This window comes from Crocodylus porosus, unplaced genomic scaffold, assembly GCF_001723895.1.
Source record: "Crocodylus porosus isolate Cpor-Errol unplaced genomic scaffold, CroPor_comp1, whole genome shotgun sequence".
NCBI classification, from domain to species: domain Eukaryota; kingdom Metazoa; phylum Chordata; order Crocodylia; family Crocodylidae; genus Crocodylus; species Crocodylus porosus.
Genome location: NW_017728919.1, coordinates 907,525 through 914,024, shown reverse-complemented (window position 1 = coordinate 914,024; position 6,500 = coordinate 907,525).

Genomic DNA, 6,500 nt, shown 5'->3' with positions numbered 1-6,500 from the left:
GTGAGATCGCGGCTGCGGCAGTGCGCCAGCGACGGAGTCTGGGCTCCTGGGTTGTGTGAGTGCCTCCCTGGGTACAGCTGCAGTGTCGAGGGCGGGGGAAACCCAAACCAAACCTTCGCTCAATCCAAGGCTGAAGTCCCATGCGTTCAGGCTGGCTGCAGCGTGGGCATCTCTTGGGCCCTGAACCCCCCCGGGGTACATGCGCTGCCCGAGGCTGCAGGCCAGCAGAGGATTGCACACTGGCTCCCAGAGCGTAATTGCAGGAGAAGTGACGGACCTGCCTGCTGGGTACGAGTGCGCAGACCTCGGGGCTCCACCAGAAGCAGGGTCCCGCGGTGTGAGCCACCGGGCCAGCCCCCACCCGCAGGCTGCTGGGGCGTGAATGGATTTGCTTGGGCAAGGCAGACTGGCAGAGCCCCATCCAGTGCTGCCACCATGACGCCGGGGGCCTCTGTACAAGTTACACCTGCCTGCACCGAGGCACAACCAGGTCCCTCTTGGCAAGGCTGGATGCAGACTGCCCCGACCTGTCTGCGGGGCCAGCGGCAGCACAACAGAGATCGAGGTTTGGGTAGGAGCCTTGTGCCCTTTGAGGAAGCCCCTCTGGTCAGAGCAGAGCCAGGATTTCCTGCCACGCGGTATCCGAGAGGGAAAAGGCCCCTTCCAGCCCATCCTTGCCCTAGCACAAAAGCTGCTTGGGAACTGATTCCCGCTCCCTGATGCAGGGCTGGCAACCATGTTAGTCCCCAGCAGGATGGTGGCTGCTGGCAGGAGGCTCGCAAATGCCAATTAAGATCAAAACCACTAAACTTCAAACACAATTGGGAGCTGGAACAGGGAGAGGAGCGTGTCCCCCCGGGAGCTCTCAGAACAATGCACGTGTTCTTTTAAATTCACGGCTGTTTCCCGGCCAGGCTACCCCTAAAATAAGAGTGATACGACCCTTCACTTTCCACGGAGCTCCTTGTCTCGATGGACCCCAAAGTGCAAGGAACGCTCTGCCCAGCCTGGAGATTCAGCCAGCTCTGGGGTGGAACAGCCTCTGGTTTTAACTCGGATCATGCGACACGGCATGCACCTGCTGCAAGGTGGCGGGGTGAGGGTGACCCCGCGTAACTCGGATGGCCGGGAGGACTCAAAAGAGGCAGAGACCAGCCATGAAATTCAGTCCAAATACCACGTTAATGCTGCTCTGAAGACTAAAGCACAAGCGTCAAGGGACTGGCTACCATCCCACTAACGGGCTCCCTGTGGGACAGCTTATCTGCTCCCTGCCCCAGTGGACTGGGAGGGACGGGGGTAACACCCATCAGCCTGGGGGCAGCCGGGCACTCAGCTCTGGGACCATCAGCCGCGGCTGGTGGGGAGGATCTCTGCTCCACATTTCTTCCAGCAGTAGGGCAGGAGTGTCGTCAGAGCGAGAAGCAAGGGGATTTTTGGTGATTCTTTTACTGGACCAACTGTACAGCTGGGAGAGGTATCAGCCCAGCTTTTGGGTACAAGGGACTGGAAGAAGGGACACTTTGTGCCCGAGAGCTTGCCTGCCATCCCTTCCAACCCTTCAGCTGGTCCAATAAAAGATATCACCCAACCCCTTGTGTCTCAGCTGCTCAGGCAGACATATAGGCCCAGCCCAGTCCTTAGAGCTACGAGTGGCATCTTCTGAACCACCCATGCTGAATCGCGGGAGAGCTAATGGTTTTGCATCCAGCTAGACACCCAGCCTGATGCTGCTCAGCTTCCTGGCACGCTGGTCAGCATGCACGAGGCATGACAATGCCAGCCAAGGAGAGGGCTCCCACTGCCGCGCTGCAAACGCCATGATGCCCAGTGGGAGAAGCAGGTGGGATTGTGCCCCTGCAGGGACTGGTCCCTGCAAGGAGCAATGCCTTTTTCTGCCACCAATGCTCTGAAACCCAGAGCAGGCTCCACCACATGCCAAGTACGGACCACAGCTATGCAACTGGGCATGAGGAGCGGGTAGAGCACCATTCTCCCTGCCTGGGGCCGCGGGGAGCCTGCACTGCGGCCACAGGTGCGAGGGCAGCACCCGGCTGCTGCCGATACACCCCTAAAGCACCTGGCCTAGAGAGACGGGTCCAGCACAGCTGGGGGGGTCCGTGGAGAGCCGTCCGGGGAGTTGCTTCGCTCTTCCCACCCGCCGGGCTGCTGCCCAGCCCCACAGGCCCGAGGCTCTGCGAGCCAGGAGTGCCAGCGTCCTTCCCGGCACTGCGCTGAGATGGTGCAGGGGGAAGATAACAGGGGCATGGCAAAGTAGGCTAAATGGCTCTCGCGGCGCAGCAGCTGAAGGACGCGCTTCCCTGCTGTCTGCCGTCCGTGGCCACAGATCTAGGCCTCCCCGTGTGTCCTGTCACACGTGCCAGGCAGCGCTGCACTGGGGGTGGGGGAGGCAGGCAGGCAGAGCCTTGCATAGGCACCGCGGACAAGTGGCGTGCTCCGGCAGGTTTCCATTTCCCAGGTGCTTCCTGTGGGTTTGCAAGACAGCCGCAATCGCGAACAGTCCAGGGTCTTTCCCTAGCACCTCTTTGCCTCCTCCCCATGCTCCCTGACTGGGCTCAGGCCGCGGTACCCGGTGGATCCAGGTTCCAGCCCCCCCACACCAAGCTTGGGGCCCTGAGATGCAGAAGTCGGACTAACCCCAGAGCCCTATCTGCATGCACGCCGAGCAGGACCCGGGACTGGAGTCCCACCGGCGGGTGCAGGGAGAGCCGGGGATTTCAGACCCCAGCCTGGTTTGAATATGGCAGGTCTCCCCGCGAGGAGGGGAAGCCAGGCGCCGCTCCATCTCCCCTGCACCATGCATGCCGTGTCTATGGCACTCCGAAACCAGCATCGAGGGAACACCACAGCCCGCCACGGACAGAGCAACTCGTTCCGCCCCCCACCAGGTTTCCTCTGGCCCCAGTCCCTAGCGGTCAGAGCAGCTCCCAAGTATCAGTCAGGTTGTTGTTACACCACTCCCTGAGATGGGAGGGCTCTCTCCCCTGTGCACAGAAAGGAAATTGGGCTGGTGCTCACAACCAGCTACCAGTTTTGGTGCCCAAGCCTGAGCCCAAAAGCTTTGCCCTATGCAGCTCAGTGTGTGCTCAGCGCCCAGGCCGGCCCTGCTGCCCCCACGTGCAGCCAGGAGCGCTCAGTGCTCCTACACGCGAGACCCAGCGTCTCAGATCAGGCCACTAATGACCGACCAGGACTGGCCCCTGACAGAGGCAGGGCTGCAACCCCGTTCTCCAGCACAGCATCCAGATGCCTTGACCATGACGCCAGCTTTCTCTTGAATGCACCCCCCACCTTGTTCCTATGCACCCCTCCGCTTCTGCAGCAAATGGGACAGTGGTCTGCTGCCCTGCACGGCCCTGCTTGCTCCCCGGAGCAGGTCCTGCACATGCCCAGGGCAAGGCAGGGACCCTCTGGCAAGTGCAGCCTGCCAGCACAGAGCAAAAGCCTGTGACCCCGGGTGCCCGTTCCCGCCTGACGTCCCAGCCCCTCACCTCCTTCCCCCTACCCAGGCTCCCGGCCCAGCTCCCTGCAGGCTCCCCGCCGCCCGCCGGGAGCCCCCGCTGCGGGGCAGGCTGCAGCACGCCCAGCACGGATATAATCTTCGGGGAATGCAGCTGCTAAGGTCTAGAGCCCCTACCAAGCATAGGCAAACTCCGGTTATCCAGATGCATAAAACTTGGCCAAATCTGGGTAGATTTTCCTCACAAAAGCAGAAAGCCCAGGGGAGACACAGAGCCCACTCTTTGCCAGATATCAGGTCCCTTCTCCGAGCTGCTGGAACAGGAGAGCTTTTTAAAGAAAAGGCCACTGGAATATTTTAGCACGGGCTGGGGGAGGCTCAGCCAATCTGGCTGCAATTAAAAAACAAGCAAAGACAAAACCCCGAGGCCGACGCTGAGGGTAGAAAATTTCAGCCCTGCTATAAACAATGGAAAACAGGGCCTAACAATGGGGAACCGTCAGGCAACCTTATGCTTAGGCAGGATTGCCGGCCCTCCCTATGGTACCTCAAACTCAGCCACACCAACACGTCTACTGGACCCGCTGCAACGGTCCCTTCCCTGGAGCACCACGAGGCCCAGCTGAGCAAAGTGGCAGCAAGCACTTGGTGCTCCCTGGATCACGGGCGCTAGCAGAGGACACAACATCCTTCTTATTCCCCACATTCAGCTTGTGAACGGAGCCACCTCCGCTGCCTCCATCGTCCAAGCCCAGAAAGGAAAGGAAAGGCCTGATGCCGTAGAGCAGCACAAAGGGATGCTGCAGGGTGGGTCCTGAGCCCCTGGAGGCACTGTTACCTCCAAACCTGGAGAACTGCAGACTAGTTGGGGTGCAGGGCTCAAGCACCACCAGGGTCAGTGCAAACCCGCCTAGCAGATCCAGATGCCTCGAGCTAGCCGCGATACCCAGGTCCCTTCTAAGAGCAAGGGTGCGTCTTGCCTTTCCTTGTAGCAGGTAGGGTGCTCTGCCTTGCTGTGGGGTGGGGTGGGGGCTGGTGGCACCATTAACGATGTGAAAAGGTGTCTGAATGCACACCCCCATCCCTTGCACAGGGAACGCTCAGCTCCGTGCCTTTGCTCCTTTCCTGTTCCTTAGCAGGGGAGAGATTAATCTAAATACAACTCTCAGCCCCCCTCCCCATAGCAAGTAGCCTGGCATAGGGGGCACACACGGAAAAGCTGTTCCCTGTAGTCTCCAAGGTGGAAAGCAATGGCAGCCAAGGACGATGCTGCATGGAGGGAAGGCTGGGCTCCATTCCTGGCTTTGCCTCTGAAGTGCTGCCCAGCCCTGGGCAAGTCCTCCTTGCTCGGGCGGTACAGGCTGCCTCTGGACTGCAGGCATGCCAGTGCACGGACGCCCCCTCCACCTCAGTCTGTACGGCGCCGAGTGCAATGGGAGCCCTGAGCTTGAGGCCAGTAAGCAAGAAACAGGGGGGAAGCAGAAGCAAGAGCACCTCTATTGCCGTTTCCTTCTGTCCTTTCGGGTGCTTCCCTTCGTTTTGAAAGCACAGCAGGGCAGGCAGCTCCGGGGGTGGAAGCTGGGCTGACAAGGACCAGAGTTTCTGGTGGTGGCCCATAATTTTGGATGCCCAGCTTGAAGTCCCCCACCCCCAAGCCTCTTTCCCAAGGGGACCAGCCCTGGCAGCCCTGCCTGAGGTCAGGGAGGGTTGTAGGTGCATGGGAGAGGGGCTGCCAGTCCGCCCCCAGGTGAATCAAGTGCAGGGCCCTCGCTCCAGCAAACACCCATTGATGGCACACTTCACTGGGAGATGCACCGAAAGCCCCAGGCCTGGGCCCCTGGAGAGTAACCTGGCTGCACACGGTCACCATAGAGCAGCTCACACTGTCTGATCTCTGGGCAATTTCCAGACATCAAATAGAATAAAATAATACTGCTCAGTGCTTCCACAGCCCTCTGCCCTGCTCCGAGTAGGGAGCCCCCACTCCTGCAGCCGATGGCACCCCAGCTGGTGGGGGAGCTGCCTTACCCCCTTGTACAGACGGGGAAACAGATGCAGGGAGCAGGTGTGAGACTTGCCTGAGGTTGCAGAGTGAGTCTGTGGCAGAGCAGGGACTAGGACCTGCAGGAGTCCAGACTCCTTCTAAACAACTGGAAAATGCTGCCTACCCCCCAAGGCCCAAAATTAGATTTACATCCCCCCCCAATCACTGCCAGGGTCCTGGTCAGAGAGCCCCATAAAGGCAGGAGGGGTTAGCAGGAGGAAGAGCGGAGCCCTTGGCACCTGGGCACCATGAGAAGCCAGTTGCACGTCGCTCTGGTATTGAGATGCTAATAGGATGCAGAGGAGAAGGGTCAAGTGCTTTGCAAGCAGATGGATGAGGAGCGGTGGATCCACAGCTCACAGCTTGCGAAGGAACCTAATACCCAAGGCCGACGTGCTGGGGGAGAGGGGCGCTTGGGGCCCGAGTGCCAGCCATTCTCCACCAGACGTCCGGACAAGGAAGCTGAGTGCCCGCAGAAGGAGGGGGTAGAGGCCTGGCACCCTCTATAGTCCTCATAGACCAGGTGCTGCTCATCCCAGACTCATCCGGCAGAGGCCTGGATTGCAGACAGCAGCAATTTCTGCTGGCAGATTCCCCTGGGGGGGCTTTGCAGAAGAAAAGGAGGGTGCAGGGAGTCTCTGAGGCTGGTGCTCGGGGTTGGGGGCGAAGGGGGCTGCTGCACTGCGATGACTTGATGCCTCGTGCCTGGGCAGGTCTGGGGAGAGGAAGCCAATGCCCCTGGCACACAGTGCTGCAGCAGGGTCTGCCGGGGCAGGCTCTGGATCAGGCCCGCACAGACAGGGAAAAGTAAAAATAATAACTGCTGAATTAATTAAACCTCCCGACATCCCTGGAGACAAAGCCATTTCCCAGCCGCTTGGCGCAAGGGGAAAGAGAAGGAAGCAGGGGGCTGGATGCCTGTTTTCGACGCCAGCTGCTCCCTCCCGGTGCCCCCATTTCTGGGTGCCTGGCTAA